The 19,629-nt window shown below is 43.6% G+C and overlaps 1 protein-coding gene across 3 annotated transcripts in view; it reads left to right on the top strand.

Annotated features, from left to right (window-relative positions):
- Positions 1–5,546: 5,546 nt before the first annotated feature.
- Positions 5,547–19,629, top strand: part of CUNH9orf153 (chromosome unknown C9orf153 homolog) — a 60,535-nt gene continuing 46,452 nt past the window's right edge. For 2 of the 3 annotated variants that reach the window (XR_009215311.1, XR_009215312.1), the window contains exon 1: positions 5,562–5,654. The gene's annotated coding sequence lies outside the window, so the exon portion shown is untranslated. Of the gene's footprint in view, positions 5,655–19,629 lie in introns of all 3 variants that reach the window. The other variant, XM_058445654.1, reaches the window with a different exon arrangement.

The raw sequence follows: 19,629 nt of genomic DNA, 5'->3' as shown, positions 1-19,629 counted from the left end.
AACCAATGGAGTGCGCTTCTAAAAAGGCAGCCTACAGGTTATGACCCCTGCGCCTAGTTGAAAGAGATTTGGGGAAGAGGGAAGACAGTGAATAGTACTAAAGAGGGTAGAAAAAACACAGAGGGCATGTTCTCACTCATAGGTGGGAATTGAACAATAAGAACACTTGGACACAGGGCAGGGAACATCACACACCAGGGCCCGTCGTGGGGTGGGGGGCTGCGGGGGGCATAGCATTAGGAGAAATACCTAATGTAACTGACAAGTTAATGGGTGCAGCACACCAGCACGGCACATGTATACATATGTAACAAACCTGCACGTTGTGCACATATACCCTAGAACTTAAAAGTATAATAAAAAGTAATAATAAAAACACAGAGTGAAGCTAAGCACTCAGGAGAATGAGGCCCGGAAAAGAGCAGTAAGGCTGGAGGGCAAGGTAGACGCCTGGGGCGTTTGGGCTTTCTGCAAGTTCTGTAGGCCTTGGGGCCACTGAAAGTATTTAGGGGCACTCATTAGAAAATTGCATTTGGAAGTGCTTCCGTGGCCCGGACTAGGCTGGCTGATGAGGACAGGAAGAAGCTATTGCAAAGCCCGCTATAATAGGACCTGAGCAGGGACCCGTGAGAGGAAGGCTTAGGAGGCAGAAAGGATGGTACTCTCTCTATCTGTAGCCCAACCTCATCAGCCAGTGTTTCGGGACTCATTTCTATTTGTACAGGCAGTACTTGTACTGTTCATTGGTTTCAGTTCTTGTCTCTTGTACAGTATTGAAAGGTTCTTGGAGACAGGAACACAATTGCTTTAATGTTCATTTAGCATCGGGCAGGTCAGAATTATTTTTACAAAATGGCTCCATCCTACGGCCATGTCATACCATGTCATGCAAGCCTTAGCCCTCACCAGGAAGGTTCTGTCTGTTGCACCACATTCGTCCACATTCTACTCACAAACACTGGTCGTTGTGTTAGGCGATTTGGTAGTGCCCCTGGGTGATGTGTAGGCCAGCAGATCTGTCGCATAGCAGCAGATCTCAGGCTTTTCATGATCAGTTATAAGCCCACTCTTCCACATCAGGATGCTAAATTGAATGAATCAGGCCATCAGGACAGAGGCCTGCTGTGCTTCATTGTTGCAGGACCCACCAGAATGATTTTTTTTCTCAAACAGGAAAGGGTTGGGAACAATCCCTACAAGATCAGATGTCCCTAAGATCTCCAGTATTTCCTAGGTTTCACTCAGCAGGAAATACCTCAAAAAAAAAAATGGCCTTTCTTGTCATGTTTTGATACCTGAGAAATCAGGAAATGGAAAAGCCTGTGTTAAGCTGAGCTGCAAGCAACATCAGTGTCTCATTTGAGCCTTAGAGCAGACGTGACATGGGCCAGACACAGCATCGACCCAGAATAAACCCAAATACAGTTCACCTGAGCTCAGTGCAGGCTGGGAGGCTGGCCTGGAAAGGTGTAGGTTTGGGGTGAGATATGCCTGGATTTGAATCATGGGTCCTGTCATTTTGTATCCATGTAACCTTCTGTAGAACAATCTCAGAATTTGGGGGGATGTGATGAGCTAACTACACATAAATGGCATCCTGCTAAGGATAGACGTTTCATACTTTGTAGTTCTCGTCCCTTTTAGCCATTTTCTTGGGCAAAAAGGGATAATATGCTAATGGATTATCAATCAAAGCAAGAGATTAGGGAAAGAGTTTCAACACAATTAGGGAGTTATTGTCCCATACTCAAATCTGGGGGAAATTTGCTGTATTTCCTTCAAATAAATGACCACAGTAACTTCTTTGAAAAGAACCATAAATTAATTTCAAATATAACCATTCAGAGAAATTTCATTCTCTTAGTAGCTGATTAACTATAGACAAACCTGCCTTAATCAAGGAGCTGTTTTGAAAAGCTCATTCCCCAGTAGGAACGCAGTCTCCTGGGCCCAGGTGGGTCTCATCAGACAAGAGAGGTAGGAGAGAGGGAGGTGCACCGTAGCCTCAGCCTCTATTGAAATACAGAGCCATGTGGTGGTTACGTCACTGTGGACGCCCCTCCTCCCTCGCTGCTGTGCATTGTTCAGGGAAGGTTTCATTTCACGCCAACCTTTAGCGGGGCAAGAGCTCTGTACCAGTGGTACTGTGTCCAGAATTGGTGGGTTCTTGGTCTCACTGACTTCAAGATGAAGCCGTGGACCTTCGCGGTGAGTGTTACAGCTCTTAAGGTGGCGCCTCTGGAGTTGTTCCTTCCTTCTGATGTTCGGATGTGTTCGGAGTTTCTTCCTTCTGGTGGGTTCGTGGTCTCGCTGGCTCAGGAGTGAAGCTGCAGACCTTCGCAGTGAGTGTTACAGCTCTTAAGGCGGCGCGTCTGGAGTTGTTCCTTCCTCCCGGTGGGCTCGTGGTCTCGCTGGCTTCAAGAGTGAAGCGGCAGACCTTCGCGGTGAGTGTTACAGCTCATAAAACCAGTGTGGACCCAAAGAGTGACCAGTAGCAAGATTTATTACAAAGAGCAAAAGAACAAACCTTCCACAGTATGGAAAGGGACCCAAGAGGGTTGCCACTGGTGGCTGGGGCAGCCTGTTTTTATTTTCTTATCTGGCCCCACCCACATCCTGCTGATTGGTAGAGCCAAGTGGTCTGTCTTGACAGGGTGCCGATTGGTGTGTTTACAATCCCTGAGCTAGACATAAAGGTTCTCCACGCCCCCACTAGATTAACTAGATACAGAGTGTGGATTGGTGCATTCACAAACCCTGAGCTAGACACAGGGTGCTGATTGGTGTGTTTACAATCCCTGAGCTAGACATAAAGGTTCTCCACGTCCCCACCAGACTCAGGAGCCCAGCTGGCTTCACCCAGTGGATCCCGCACCGGGGCTGCAGGTGGAGCTGCCTGCCAGTCCCGTGCCGTACACCCGCACTCCTCAGCCCTTGGGTGGTGATGGGACTAGGCACCGTGGAGCAGGGGACGGTGCTCGTCGGGGAGGCTCGGGCCGCACAGGAGCCCACGGAGGGGGTGGGAGGCTCAGGCATGGCGGGCTGCAGGTCCCAAGCCCTGCCCCGTGGGAAGGCAGCTGAGGCCTGGTGAGAAATCGAGCGCAGCGCCAGTGGGCCGGCACTGCTGGGGGACCCAATACACCCTCTGCAGCCGCTGGCCCGGGTGCTAAGCCCCTCATTGCCCGGGGCCGGCAGGGCCAGCCGGCTGCTCCGAGTGCGGGGCGCCAAGCCCACGCCCACCCGGAACTCCAGCTGGCCCGCAAGCGCCACGTGCAGCCCCATTTCCCGCTCGCGCCTCTCCCTCCACACCTCCTTGCAAGCTGCGGGAGCCGGCTCTGGTCTTGACCAGCCCAGAAAGGGGCTCCCACAGTGCAGCGATGGGCTGAAGTGCTCCTCAAGTGCCCCCAAAGTGGGAGCCCAGGCAGAGGAGGTGCCGAGAGCGAGCGAGGGCTGTGAGGACCGCCAGCATGCTGTCACCTCTCAGTACTCAGCTTAAAACTAGCCTACTTTGACAGCCTTGGCGGGTTATTGCTTTTACTTCCACTAGCTAGTGATTCCCAAACTTTTCATGATGAAGTGCCCATTTATTGGGCCAGGTGTGTTGGCTCACGCCTGTAATCCCAGCACTTTGGGAGGCAAAAGTGGGCAGATGACCTGAGCCCAGGAGTTCAAGACCAGCCTGGGCAATGTGGCAAAACGCTGTCTCTACAAAAAATACAAAAATTAGCTGGTCGTGGTGGTACATGCCTGTAGTCCCAGTTACTCGGGAGACCGAGGTGAGAGGATCACTTGAGCCCAGGAAGTAGAGGTTGCAGTGAGCCAAGATTGTACTACTGCACTCCAGCCTGGATGACAGAATGAGACCCTGTCTCAAAAAAAAGAATAAAAAATGAAGTACTCGTTTATTGTTCTCCATGGATTCTATGTCTTGAAGCAGTCCTCAAACTTTTAAGGTGCAAATAAGTCACCCAGGGGTCTTATTAAAAAGCAGATTCTTGGCAGGGCGCAGTTGGTAGCTCACGCCTGTAATCCAGCACTTTGGGAGGCTGAGGTGGCTGGATCACTTGAGGTCAGGAGTTCGAGACCAGCCTGGCCAACATGGCGAAACCCCATCTATACTAAAAATACACAAAAATTAGCCAGGCATGGTGGTGGGCACCTATATATAGTCCCAGCTACTTAGGAGGCTGAGGCAGGAGAATCACTTGAACCCGGGAGGTGGGGAGGTTACAGTGAGCCGAGATGGCGCCACTGCACTCCAGCCTGGGTGACAGAGCAAAACTCCTTCTCAAAAAAAGAAAAAAAAAAAAAGCAGATTCTATAACAAAGGTCCAGGGCAGAGCCTGAGATTCTGCATTGGTAGCAAAGGCCCAAGTGAAGCCAGTGCTGTTGCTCTGCAGACCACCTTTGAATGGCAGGCTTTTGAAATATTTTCTCATTGGAAGAATCTTCTGTATTTATTAAATTCTGCTTAAAATTATTAACATTCTTGTACATCCATGTTCATAACAGCATTATTCACAATAGCCAAAAGGTAGGAACAACCCAGGTGTCCATTGACGGGGGACAGGGGGTGAGAAATTAATTTCATGGACACAGATTCAGTTGGAAAAGATGAAAAAGCTCTGGAAATGGAAGGCGGTGCAGGTGGCACAACAATGTGAATGTACTGAATGCCACGGAACTGTGTACCTAAAACGGGTTAACATGATAAGTTTCATGTTATGGATATGTTGCCTCAGCGTTCACAAGTTGTTAACTCAATTAAATCAGACTATTTAAATACCCAGTAGATTGCATTCTGGGGAAATGGCTGTTTCAGGAAAATTTTCAGTGATTGTCACAAGGACCTCCCAGTGGTGGGGACGGAGTCTGGAGCACAGCTGCATGGCACATGGAGAGAATTTGCACAGCCAGGCAGCCTCCGGTCCACTTCTCCCCATATCTGGCCAGGTGCAAAGAGCATAGCTCTACCTCCTATTATCTCTCTCAATTTCTTATTTGCACTTTGCCCATGTCTATAGAAGGAAAAACTTGACTGATTAGAAATTACATTCACGGCACCTGTAGTCCCAGCTACTCCGGAGGCTGAGGCAGGAGAATGGCATGAACCCGGGAGGCGGAGCTTGCAGTGAGCCGAGATCGCATCACTGCACTCCAGCCTGGGCGACAGAGCGAGACTCCGTCACAAAAAAACAAACAAACAAAAAAAATTATATTCACGCCAGCCTGGGCAACATGGCGAAAACTCATCTCTACAGAAAAATCCATAAATTAGCCAGGCGTGGTGGCGTGCATCTCGGGTCCCAGCCACAAGCTGAGGCAGAAAAAAAAAGTAGCTACTCAGCTACTCAATGTTCACTCTTTAAAAATGCTTTTCCATCATCCTCCACCATCTTCCCACCTATTATTCTCCCACCCCCCACCAAGCAGCAAGATAATTCCCCATCGCTTAAGCATCATATAGCTGTTTATGTGACCTTGAGGATGTCCACATGTCACAATGGACAGTCACTTAACACTAAGCAATGACACATGCTAGGAGTGGGGCTGGGCCTTGGGGCTGCTGGATGAATGAGACTCAGCCTCTGCCCTGGGAGTGCAGAGACTCAAGACAGATATGACCACGTGAAGAGACAACTGTAAAACAAGTGGTAAGTGCAGCTACAGCCATAGCCACAGGGCACTGTGAGTCCACAGAGCAGCGAAGGCTAAGCCAGTCTAGGCTTGGCAAGGAGAGATGGAGTGAGGTGGGCAGTGGCTAGGGTGGGAAGACCAGAGTTGGGAGGTGAGATGGGATTTGGGTTTATCTTTACCAGTAAGGATGAGGAGCCTGTTTCATCTTCCTCCAGGCAGGTCACAAAAGCTGGAACCCAGTTGATCGTGCCAAGCCTGCAGACTCCCTCATCCCTTCCAGCCTTCAACACTGACAGCCCTGCCCTCTCTCCCCAGCCTCTGTGCCTTCATCCTCCCCCGTGTTCCCATGGATGCTTGGTCCTGACTTTGCACCCCTCCCTCACACCCAGTGTCCTTTCTCTTTCCTCTGACACTTGGGAGGCTGATGGGAGGATCACCTGAGCCTGGGAGGTTGAGGCTGCTGTGACCTGTGTTCACACCACTGCACTCCAGCTGGGGTGACAGAGTGAGAGCCTATCTCAAAGAAAAAAAAAACACTGCTCTGTATGATACTATCAAAGTGGATATATGTAATTGCACATTGTGAAAACTCATAGAATGCACAACACCAAGAATTGACCCTAATGTAAACTGTGAAGTATGGGCTTTAGCTAGTAAACATGCGTTGATATCGGCTCATCAAGTATAACAAACGTACCACACAAACATAAGTAGTAAAAAAAAAAAAAGGGGGAAGCTGTGTGTATGGTACAGGAAAGGGGGATGTGGGAACACTGTACTTTCTAACCAATTCTAAAATTGCTCTAAAAAGTATATTAATTTTTTTTTAAAAAGTCTTTCGTTAAATTAGCAATATAATAGTTGCTTACCCAAGAAAATTCAGGTTTTCAAATATTGCATCTTAAAAGCAATTATTTCCGGATGTGAGGGCGATCTGGCTGCAACATCTGTCACCCCACTGATGGCCAGGGTTAATTTGTCTGATCTGGCTGGCTAGGTGGGTGTCTCCTTCTTCCCTCATCGCTCCATGTGCATCCTTCCAGATGCTGCAGATGACCTTCCCCAACAGAGGAGGGCCGTTCTTTGGTCAAGGGTATATGAGTAGCTGCACTCCCCTGCTAGAACCTCCAAACAAGATCTCTAAAAGTAATTACTTCAAAGGAAGGATTAAGAGTTTCATCCTCTATGACAAAATTAATTTTTTCTTTTTTTTTTTGAGACGGATTCTCACTCTGTCACCCAGCCTGGAGTGCAATGGTGCAATCTCGGCCCACTGCAACCTCCACCTCCCGGGTTCAGGTGATTCTCCTGCCTCAGCCTCTGGAGTAGCTGGGACTACCGGCGCCTGCCACCATGCCCAGCTAATTTTTGTATTTTTAATAGAGACAGGGCTTCACCGTGTTAGCCAGGATGGTCTTGATCTCCTGACCCCGTGATCTGCCCCCTTTGGCCTCCCAAAGTGCTGGGATTATGGGCGTGAGCTACCGCACCCGTCCTACAAAAATTTTAGTAATAAAGGTTGTCCTTAATACTTGAGTGTGCACAGCTATAAAACCCACACAAGAAAGCAATCTGGCCTCCACATCAAATATCTGCTCAGGATTGATGAGCTCTCTCCCCATCCACGTTAGCACCAGATGGGTTGTTTGAGCTGCCTACACCGCTCATTCCCTGAAGCCATCGTGACAGGACACTGTCACCGTTGTCATCCATTGTGTTGGTATATAAATCCACTCAACTGATCTGTTCCTGGCCAAGACCACAGAATTTTCCCCTCTCTTTCAGGAGCTAAGTCTGATTGTCATATTTTCAGTTCTGATTGTTATATCAGTAGTAGCAAATTGCATTCCCTGTCAATCAATCGTGTTGTCAATTCACCCTCTGACAACTAAAGCAGAAGGCCTAAAATTACTGAGTGCCTACTCTGTGCCAGCTGCCATGCCAGACAAGCGGCTCCCCTGGGAAGACAGCCAGACTCAAGGGTAAGAAATCAAGGAAATCAGCCAGGAAAGCCTATTAGGCATTTTGGGGAAAGACCAGGAAGGAGCTAATGAAGTCTAGATGAAAAGTGACAGCTGAGAGAACTGAAAAAGGGGCAGATGTTGTCTTGTTTGGCTTGATGGAGCCTCCAGCTGATTACAAGTGAAAGCCAGGAGGGAGGAGTTTAAAAGGCCTGCTGTTCTGCAGGGGAATCTTCAGGTTCCTATGGGCTCTCATCTCCTCCCCAAGGAGTCTTCTCACTTAGATCAGCACTCCCAAAGCATGGAACCCAGTAATATCTGCAGTGAGCCACAGGTGCTTTGGGGTTTCAGAGGAAAAGGCAATGTGTTGGCCTAAAGGAAGAAGCCGAGGCAAAATTAATATAAGTAGAGAGCTTATATGAGCCAAGTTTGAGGACTGCAACCCTGGGGACATTGATTCAAGTTGCCCAGACTATATGCTCCAATTGGCAATTATAAGTGGGTTTTTAAAGGGAAAAAAGAAGGGGTAGTTCTAAAGTTGTTTACCAAGTATTTACATTGGTTCATTAAAATACCATAAGCTTCTTTTTTCTTCTTCTTCTTGTTGAGACAAGGTTTCCCCCTGTGTTGCCCAGGCTGGTCTTGAACTGTACTCAAGTGCTCTCTCATCTCAGCCTCCCGTGTAGCTGGGATTACAGGTGCATGCCATAGTGACTCACTCAAAATAGTATAAGCTATTAATTGGCTGTATGTTGTTCTTTGTATCACAAACTCCAGAAACACGAAGATATGGGTGAGGGTCACATTGCGCAACTCATAGCATTTTAGGTAATTTGTCAGCTAGTCTGGGAACTACAGGCAATAGAAGAAAAATACAAGATGGCTTTAAACAATTAACCCTGGACATAAGGGTAATGAGACTCCCCTGTCTCTCTGATAAATTTCGCATTCCTCAGATTCTTCCGACTGCTCTGAGCTACTTTCCTTTCCCAAATGAAACAGTTGTAGTCACACTTCATAAATTGAAAATGTAACATAGTAATGATTTCCCAGAAATTTCATTTTGTTCCTAATAGCTCCTGCATATTTAAATGTTGAGCATTTTCCACGAAGATGACATTAATCAAATGTTCTTAAAAACATTCAACTAGCAGGATACAGTTAATTCTGGTTAATATATTTTTCACATTTGCTTATTTCTGTTTAGTAAGTCTACAATCTTTATCATTGCTATTGGGTTATATTAGATTGAATCAGTGGCTCAAAGGTATTCATTGAAACCTAAAATAATGATGGAGACAGTAGTGGATATTCCACACATCAGAATCATCTATGAATGCACATAGTGCTCATGATTCCAGAATGATTTAGGATGGCAACCAGGACTCACTGTGTCAAGCAAAGCTGCAGGTGTGATGATCTTAGAGAGGCAGCTGAAAAGTGAAAGTGAGTAAGAAGTGCCACAATGAACATCTGAAAAACGTGTTAGATTAAATTAAAGTTCTCCTTCCCCAAGTCCCCTGAGCAAAGTATAAGACCTGGCCAGATGAGCTTATTAGGGCTCAGAAAACAATACCCCCGTAGGAGCCAAGGGAAAAATGTCCTTTTTGCCCTCTGAAGGTTTGCTGAAAAAATAACTCACAAAAGGCAGATTCACTGGAGAAAAGGTGTACAAATTTATTTATGTGCACATAGGAAAGAACCACAGAGTGACTACTCCAAATGCCCAGTGGAGTAAAGAAGCTTACTTACCATCTTGAGGTTACCAAGAGAATGGGAGCTCAGAGAATGGCCCAAAACAAGTTATGGTGGTAAATCAGGTTATGGTGCATGACAGGTTACGGCGGGGAGAGAAGAGGAGGCCTGGCTAGCAAAGGTGGTCTTGCTATGTAGATGAAACCTCATAGGTAGCAGCCTTCAGAAAGAATAGAGGGTAAATGTTTCCAACTTTCAAAGGTGTCAAACTCTCAGTTAATCTTTCCTACATCAAACAAGGGAAGGCTCAGAAGAAGCCAGGCTGCACAAGACAGGGATGCCCTCTCTCACCACTCCTATTCAACATAGTGTTGGAAGTTCTGGCCAGGGCAATCAGGCAGGAGAAGGAAATAAAGGGTATTCAATTAGGAAAAGAGGAAGTCAAATTGTCCCTGTTTGCAGATGACATGGTTGTATATCTAGAAAACCCCATCATCTCAGCCCAAAATCTCCTTAAGCTGATAAGCAACGTCAGCAAATTCTCAGGATACAAAATCAATGTGCAAAAATCACAAGCATTCTTATACACCAATAACAGACAAACAGAGAGCCAAATCATGAGTGAACTCCCATTCACAATTGCTTCAAAGAGAATAAAATACCTAGGAATTCAACTTACAAGGGATGTGAGGACCTCTTCAAGGACAACTACAAACCACTGCTCAATGAAATAAAAGAGGATACAAACAAATGGAAGAACATTCCATGCTCATGGGTAGGAAGAATCAATATCGTGAAAATGACCACACTGCCCAAGGTAATTTATAGGTTCAATGCCATCCCCATCAAGCTACCAATGACTTTCTTCACAGAATTGGAAAAAACTACTTTAAAGTTCATACGGAACCAAAACAGAGCCCGCATCACCAAGTCAATCCTAAGCCAAAAGAACAAAGCTGGAGGCATCACACTACCTGACTTCAAACTATACTACAAGGCTACAGTAGCCAAAACAGCATGGTACTGGTACCAAAACAGAGATATAGACCAATGGAACAGAACAGAGCTCTCAGAAATAATGCCGCATATCTACAACTATCTGATCTTTGACAAACCTGACAAAAACAAGAAATGGGGAAAGGATTCCCTATTTAATAAATGGTGCTGGGAAAACTGGCTAGCCATGTGTAGAAAGCTGAAACTGGATCCCTTCCTTACACCTTATACAAAAATTAATTCAAGATGGATTAAAGACTTACATGTTAGACCTAAAACCATAGAAACCCTAGAAGAAAACCTAGGCAATACCATTCAGGACATAGGCATGGGCAAGGACTTCACGTCTAAAACACCAAAAGCAATGGCAACAAAAGCCAAAATTGACAAATGGGATCTAATTAAACTAAAGAGCTTCTGCACAGCAAAAGAAACTACCATCAGAGTGAACAGGCAACCTACAGAATGGGAGAAAATTTTTGCAACCTACTCATCTGACAAAGGGCTAATATCCAGAATCTACAATGAACTCAAACAAATTTACAAGAAAAAAACAAATAACCCCATCAAAAAGTGGGCAAAGGATATGAACAGACACTTCTCAAAAGAAGATATTTATGCAGCCAAAAGACACATGAAAAAATGCTCATCATCACTGACCATCAGAAAAATTCAAATCAAAACCACAATGAGATACCATCTCACACCAGTTAGAATGGCCATCATTAAAAAGTCAGGAAACAACAGGTGCTGGAGAGGATGTGAAGAAATAGGAACACTTTTACACTGTTGGTGGGACTGTAAACTAGTTCAACCATTGTGGAAGTCAGTGTGGCGATTCCTCAGGGATCTAGAATTAGAAATACCATTTGACCCAGCCATCCCATTACTGGGTATATACCCAAAGGATTATAAATCATGCTGCTATAAAGACACACGCACATGTATGTTTATTGCCACACTATTCACAATAGCAAAGACTTGGAACCAAGCCAAATGTCCAACAATGATAGACTGGATTAAGAAAATGTGGCACATATACACCATGGAATACTATGCAGCCATAAAAATGATGAGTTCATGTCCTTTGTAGAGACATGGATGAAGCTGGAGACCATCATTCTCAGCAAACTATGGCAAGGACAAAAAAACAAACACCGCATGTTCTCACTCATAGGTGGGAATTGAACAATGAGAACACATGGACACAGGAAGGGGAACATCACACACTGGGGACTGTTGTGCAGTGGGGAGAGTGGGGAGGGATAGCATTAGGAGATATACCTAATGCTAAATGACGAGTTAATGGGTGCAGCACACCAACATGGCACATGTATACATACGTAACAAACCTGCACATTGTGTACAGGTACCCTAAAACTTAAAGTATAATAATAATAAAATTGAAAAAAAAAAAGAAGAAGCCAGGCTGCATCAAGGCAGATTCTGTACAGATGCAAATCTCCCCACAAAAGACAGCTTTGCAGGCCTACTTCTGTTTGCTGGCTCTCTGACCAGACACCTCAAAATATATCAAAGAAGGATATTTTGGGGGTAAAATATTTTTATTTCTGTCAGTCCTACTTTGAAACTTTAAAAAACTTTCACATATTAAAAGCCATGTTGATAGCTTTGGAGAGATTTAGGTTAGAAGCTGTTAGATAGAGATAGGCAAAGGAGTGGGAAAAATTCGGGACAGGCATAAAAGAGCCAATTTAAATATATTGTCCATATATTCTTGAATTAGTCTCTTTTTTCTTTTTTTTTCTTTTCTTTTTTTTTTTTTTTGAGACAGCGTCTCACTCTGTCTTTCAGGCTGGAGTGCAGTGGTGTGATCTTGGCTCACTGCAACCTCCACCTCCTGGGTTCAAGCCATTCTCCCACCTAAGCCTCCTCAGTAGCTGGGACTACAGGCATGCATCACCACGCCCAGCTAATTTTTGTATTTTTGGTAGAGACGGGGTTTCATCATGTTTGCCAGGCTGGCTGGCTGGCCTCAAACTCCTGGCCTCAGATGATCTTTATCTCCTGACTTCAGATGATCTTTATCTCCTGACCTCATGATCTGCCCGCCTTGGCCTCCCAAAGTGCTGGGATTACAGGAATGAGCCACCAAGCCCAGCCAAATTGTAGTCTTATTATACTTGCTGATTTATTGCATAAAGTGAAGCAAGAGCTGGGCACTGTGGCTTGGTCCTATAATCCCAGCTACTTGAGAGGCTGAAGTGGGAAGAGCTCTTGAGCACAAGAGTTTAAGGCTTCAGTGAGCCATGATCATGCCACTGCACTCCAGGCAGAGTGACACAGAGCAGGATCCCATGTCTTTGAAAAACAAAGAAGCGTACCAAGAATAATGATTGGTTGATTGGTTATATGGGCTTTTTTAAAGTTGGCTTTTCTGGGTCTTTTTCATAAAGAATTTCAAATTAGGCTTTTAAAATCCTCTTGAAACTAGGAAGCCTAGCCAATGATTCACCATCAAACTGTGCCTGTAATACCTGTATAATTTGGGTTAATTCCTCTCTTCTATAAGTCCCCAAAATATCTTGAGTTTCTTGGACCTGTCAGAAAGTGACATTCTTTACTTATTGCAAGTTCAGAAACCTTGTAAAGATACTGTAGACAAGACACCAGGCCAGTCTTTCCAAAGGGTTTTTTATCAGCTTCATAAAATCAACCTTGATTCCTCAAAGCAGTCTGCTCATATCCAAAACTATGTCATTCCAAAGTCTTGGTAAAATAACAAGTGTATTCAATTATGTCCATTACAAAAGAAGATGGGTTCTTACTGAATTTTTGCAAATAACTGTAATGCCATAAATTAAGAATACTCACAAATAGTTTCCAAATTTTGAAGAAATCGGGTGGAGAGAAAGGTAAATGTTTCAGTTTTTCTCATAAAAGTGTAATTTACCCAATAGCTTAAAAAAAAAAAGTTTTCTTGACTCTGGAAAACAAAACCTAAAAAGCATCAGCAATGTTTCAAACAAAAAGTCATAGAAAAGCATTTCAGTTCTCTATCAGATCAGCTCCAGGTAATTAACTTTTATTTTGTTTGATGTTGGGTTAGCAAACTTCACGAATCTGTAAGATTTGTATTTAGAATTCTGGAAGTTTTTACTGAATCCAATGGTAGGATCTCTAAAGTTATCAGGAACCTGTACTCAAGAGTACTTACCAACACATATCTGAATTTTAGGCATCTCATACAATTTGGGGACAAATATTAGTAACAACACATTTATCCAAATATAACTAAAAAATGTTAAACACCATTTCTTATTTGATAATGCTTCCTGAATGATTTTAACACACCAATTAAGCCTAATATATCAACCTTGGACTTCCAGGGGCCCCAATAGTAAAAAAGTTCATTGGAGGTCAAGAAGATTGAATTTAGAATTTAAAATTTGTTTTGGGGAAGTTTGTCAAATATCAAAGGTTTAAAACACTTGATCAGAATAGGATAACAGGTCACTGTAAAATAAGTCATTTGTCTAGCCAAAGTGATAATTTAAAGATTTCAAAAAGCAAAAATCTTTACTTTTTGGTAGAGAGGAGACTCAGTTTTCCAAACAATCAAAAGGCCAAATGAAGGGCCAGGTGTGGGGGCTTACACTTGTAATCCTAGCACATTGGGAGGCTGAAGCAGGCAGATCATTTGAGGTCAGGAGTTTGAGACCAGCTGGCCAGCATTGTGAAACCCCGCCTCTACCAAAAATACAAAAATTAGCTGGTTGTGGTGGCGCACACTTGTAATCCCAGCTACTTGGAAAGCTGAGGCAGGAGGATCACTGGAACCCAGGAGGCAGAGTTTGCAGTGAGCCAAGGTGGTGCCACTGCACCCCAGGCTGGGCAACAGAGTGAGACTCTATCTCAAAACAAAACAAGAAAGACCAAATAACAACAGCATGAGACCAACAGAATCTGTCTCAGAATCTGTCTCGTCTTCCCTCCTCCCCCTCTCCTCTCTCTCTCTCTCTGTCTCGTGTGTGTGTGTGTGTGTGTGTGTAGTTTACCTAAAAGCTAAAGAAAAACCTTTTACTATCTCTTGTTAATACTACCTGGAAATCTTGTTTAAAAGAGGAAAACGAATTTTACCTTTGCATCAGTGTATTATTAATGCTAAAACTAACTTTAATAAAACCTGACAAACAGATCCATTCAATTATAATCACTTTTGGCCACACATGATAAGGTTTCCATAAACCTTTTATAACCTCTTACAATTTTTTTATTCTTTCTTTCTCCAATTTTTTATTTCCATTTAGATTTATCCATTTTTTATTCCTTTAATTAAAAAAAACTTTCAAAACCTCTAAACTGACAAAATTATATTCCCTATAACAAAAACCATATTCTCATGATGTATAATTTTTTCCCAAAACCACATTCTACTTTTCTTATTACACTTTGCATACAAAATTGTTTATCTTATACTTGGTAGTTTTAGTTTATATATATATTAATTACAAAGTTAACTCTTAGAAACCCTAATTTTCAGTGAAAAACCTAGAAAGTAAGCAATTTTAACTGTTAGATACTAACAATCTTTGATACACATTTTATTATTTTTAGAAACATAGGCTTTCTAATGAAACAGTTTTTCAATGTGAAACAGGACATATTTACTAACAGATCTAAATAAGTTTTATTTCTCTAAAATAGGAAGCCAAAAGTATAGGAGCTTAAACTCATATTTAATCATTAATGTCTTGGCATTATATCATATTTGGATATCATCTAGATAGTTAATGAATATCCATTATTTAATTTAGCTTAGCAAAACTCTAGGAGTTTTTATTATCAAAAAGGTTTGAGAAAACTTTTCTAAGTAAACACGTTCTAAAAAACTATTATTATTAAACATTTGGCCAGCTGCAGTGGCTCACGCCTGTAGTCCCAACTATTTGGAACGGTAAGGCAGGAGGATTGCTTGAGCCCAGGAGTTTGAGGCTGCTATGAGCTATGACTACATCTGTGAATAGCCACTTCACTCCACCCTGGGCAAAATAGCAAGACTCTGTCTCTTAATAAAAAAGGAAGATTAAAAATTTGTACTCCTTTTTCACAATTCGTTTCAACTACCCTTCTGAGGGTAGAGGAGAAGCTTTCCCTTTGTTCCTACAAGACCACTGAAACTTCTGATTTATTAAATAAACAAACACAGTAACATTCTAATAAACCAGTAGAGTTTCTCCATAACAAAAACAACAAAGAATTACCTTCTAGGACAAAACTGATTTCATTGCTAAATAGAATAAAGACAAAAATGTCCAACACATTATTCAAATGTCTTACTTACTGAAACACAAAGAGATGCATGTTACATTATTATAAAGAATCATAAACCTGGCTACAGAGTTCATCATGTATGTTATACTTAGAGAAAAATACAATGAGCTATTGGCCAAACAGCTTAATCAAAGATCTTATTGTATAAATATGGTACTGTTGGGGCTCAGAAACCAATACCCCAAAATATGGCCCTTTGACATGCTGAATGGAAGAAGCCTCAAGGCCTCTGTGACCTTCCCCATGTCCCGTCTCTCAATTCTGTATGACCTCCCAAAGCACAGGCTAAAGTTGTTCTCTGAAGTTCCCTTACCTGCCTGGAGTCCAGATTTGCCAAAGAAAACAATTACCTCCAAATCCTGTCCCTGAGTTTTCATTAACTGAACTCATATCACATGAAGAAAGACTGTCAAAAGAAAAACAAAGTTTAAAAAGAAAAAAACATTAAAGTGTGTCAACACACTTGGACAGACTTTTGTCAGAAACCATTGTCTGCTCTGTGTGTCCAACAGACTCTGTGCCAGGCCATTGTACATTCTTCAAGCCCGTAGAATTCCACCCTCTCAAATCTTTTACTGTCCCCATAAAATAATCCACACTGCTCCATCACCCTTGCCCCCAGGAAGACGAACATATAACCATCTGTACCCCATTGAGTGGTAGGGTAATCACTGTGATTTTCCCCCTATGTACTCTAGTAAATTTCTATGCCATTTCTCCTATCAATCTGCCTTTTGTCAGTTGATTTTTCAGCTTAACTTCAGAGAGCAAAGAGGAAGTTGGCCAGGTGCAGTGGCTAACGCCTGTAATCCCAGCACTGTGGGAAGCTGAGGCAGGCAGATTGCTTGAAGTCAGGAGTTCAAGACCAGCCTGGCCAACACAGTGAAACAGTATCTTTAAAGAAAAATTAGTCGAGTGTAGTGGTGCACGCTTGTAATCCCAGCTACTCAGGAGGCTGAGGCAGAAGAAGAGGCAGAAGAATTGCTTGAACTTGGGAGATGGAGGTTGCAGTGAGCCAAAATCGCACCACTGCACTCCAACCTGGGTGACAGAGTAAGACCCTGTCTCAAAAAAAAAAAAAAAGGGCAGGAGACGTTTTCCTTTGGCCTCTACCATTTGGCAATATACAATGTGGCAAAGCATTTACAATAGCAAATGTGAGCTAGTTTACTGCTTTTGATACATACTGTATATATACATGAAGAAGAAAGACACAACAATGCTTTGTTCTCTTTGTCACCAGTTACTGTGGGAGATGGTTTGTAGGCTGAAAGAGATGCCCAAATTCTCCTACCAAAGGAACATCTGGAAGGGAACAGGAAGGAAGGCTCCTGCTCTAAAAAGAAAGGAACGGTCTCTGAATGGCTGTCCACACTCTGTCTTACTCCCAGGGAGTCTTTTTTTGGTTGTGATTTAGTTTTAGAAGACACTGTGAAAACTGAACACACAATCAAATGTGGACCCTGCGTTTTCATCCTGCCATAGACAGAAAGGGGTAAAGAATGAGGCTAATGAATTTTTAAGTTAAGATGATGGATTGAAATCTGTAAATAATTTTATACTTACTGAAACCTGGACCAAACTTCGACACCAGAATTTGCTTTTTAAAGACATCACACAAAATAAAGACGCTAACAGCAATAACATTTTGGAAGCTGGCAGGCAGATGGCTGTGGCGTTACTGGCATGGCAGACTTGAGAAAGCTGGGAACCAGATGAGATTACACCTCAGAATCTTCCAACAACTCTGCTACAGGCAACATGAGGAGCCACTGGAACTGGGGTGATGGGGAAGGTGGGCTAAGAGAAGGCCCTTGATGAGAAGGTTGACCTAGCGCCCGCGCACATTTCATGACTCTGGGTAAATGCCCCTGCTTCCACCTGGTGGAAATCTAAAGGTTTTTTTTTCTACAGAGAAACTAAAACAGGGTCAGGTCACCCAACTGGGGGAGTGCCAGGCCCAGCAGGGGGTGTAAATATCATACCAAAAAACAATAAATAAATCCACAGACAAACAAGGAATTGTGTGAATGTGTAAGTGCTAGATGCAAGCCCCCCAACTCTGCATTCAACATTCTCTAAAAATGAGACCCTTTGTGTACGAATGGTCTCACTTTAGAAAACTCAGTGACATGCAATTAATTCATGTAACAAACCTACGCGTGTACTCTCTGAAGCTAAAATAAAAGTAGAAAAAACAGGCTGGGCACGGTGGCTCACGCCTGTAATCCCAGCACTTTGGGAGGCCGAGACAGGCAGATCACCTGAGGTCAGGAGTTTGAGACCAGCCTGGCCAACATGGCGAAACCCAGTCTCTACTAAAAATACAAAAATTAGCCGGGGGTGGTGGCAGGTGCCTGTAATCCCAGCTACTCTGGAGGCTGAGCCAGGAGAATCGCTTGAACCCAAGAGGTGGAGGTTGCAGTGAGCCAAGATCTCACCACTGCACTCCAGCCTGGGCAACAGAGTGAGACTCAGTCTCAAAAAAACAAAAACAAACAAACAAAAAACGTAGAAAAATAAATAAATAAACTGCAACCTCTACCCTCAGTGCAGACAAATGGAAATCTCTGGGGAATCCTACCAGCTCAGGAAAAACCTAAACATACTCATCACATCAAGGGACCCTCCCACAAAGGCTTCACCCAAAGTCTGTGAGTCCCACCAACGCGTGCAGAGCCTCCTGCCAGCTTTTTAGCACTTCACTCTTACTGAGCAGATGACCAATGATCCCCAGACCGTCAGAGGACTGCCTCTATAATGGAAGGTAGGGGCCAAAACAAACAGGGACAAAAAAGAGAGAGACTATGTTGGCAGAAGAAAACTTCAAAAGAAAAACCAGTGTATCTTTGAGGGATAAGAGAAGATAATTTTGCACCATGAAACACGAATGAATCACATGAAAAGGAACACTTGGGATAAAAATAGCTCTTTTTAAATCTTCTTCTTATTTATTTATTTAGAAAGGGTCTCACTCTGTTGTCCAGGCTGGCAAGGAGAGGCATGATCATGGCTCACTACAGCCTCAGTCTCTGGGGCTCAGTGGATCCTCCCACCTTAGCCTCACATGTAGCTGGGACTACAGGTGCGCCACGATGCCTGGCTAAGTTTTGTATTTTTTGTAGAGACAGGTTTTTGCCATGTTACCCAGGCTGGTCTCAAAATCCGGGGCTCAAGCAATCCACCGGCTTCAGCCTCCCAAAGTGTTGGGATTACAGATGTGAGCCACCACGCCCAGCCTAAAAAAAGCTCTTATAAGCTAAGTGAATGAAAACAAAATAGAAAGGTTAGAAGATAAAGTAGAGGAATGTGCACAAGAAAAAGATGAAAAAGAAGCCTGGCAGCCCGGTGAAAAGAGAGAGAGAGAGAGAGAGCAAAACGACAGAGCACATTCACTGTACCCCAAAGAGTTCTGCTTTGATCCACTCCTGAGATTTGATACTTGGCCATAGGGAGCAAAAATAACAGAAAATACAAAAAATATAGAGCAGTGCCGTTCCCTGACTGCATTTTGGCTGGATTGCCATCTCTGGCCCACTGTGTCGTCCTACCAGATGTCCCAACAGTGGTGCTGTTATCCCGGACTCAGTCAAAACTTTGCCCTTTGGCTTCCCCAAAGAGACCCGTGTGAACTCGCAGGAAGTGGAAGCCAGACAGGGACCTGCCTCTGTGCAGATCACAGTCCCCTGGGAGCCTGCATCTAGCTTGGGAAACATTGCTTTCCCTTTCATCCATGGCTTGCTACTCCGTTTTCAAAAGTAAATACTGTCATGTTAGGGACATGTAAATCAATAGCAAAACTATAGAGAATAACAAGACAAGGATGTCCACAGAACTGAGAATGGGGTAGACTGTGGTTGGAGGGAGGGGATTCACTTGGAGACGGCCATCCAGAGGTCTCATGATACTGTTTCTTAACCCATTGGTGCGTGCATTTTTAGTCTTTGTTCCTTGTATTTTTATTCTTTAAATAACACATATACATTTTACACCCTGTTTTCATGCTCAAGACAATTAGATGTTGAGAGAAAAGTAGTACTTGTTA

Source organism: Hylobates moloch, unplaced genomic scaffold (genome assembly GCF_009828535.3).
Source record: "Hylobates moloch isolate HMO894 unplaced genomic scaffold, HMol_V3 SCAFFOLD_10, whole genome shotgun sequence".
NCBI lineage: Eukaryota > Metazoa > Chordata > Mammalia > Primates > Hylobatidae > Hylobates > Hylobates moloch.
Note: the sequence above shows the minus strand (reverse complement) of the source record. Positions and strands in the feature narration are given on the sequence as shown.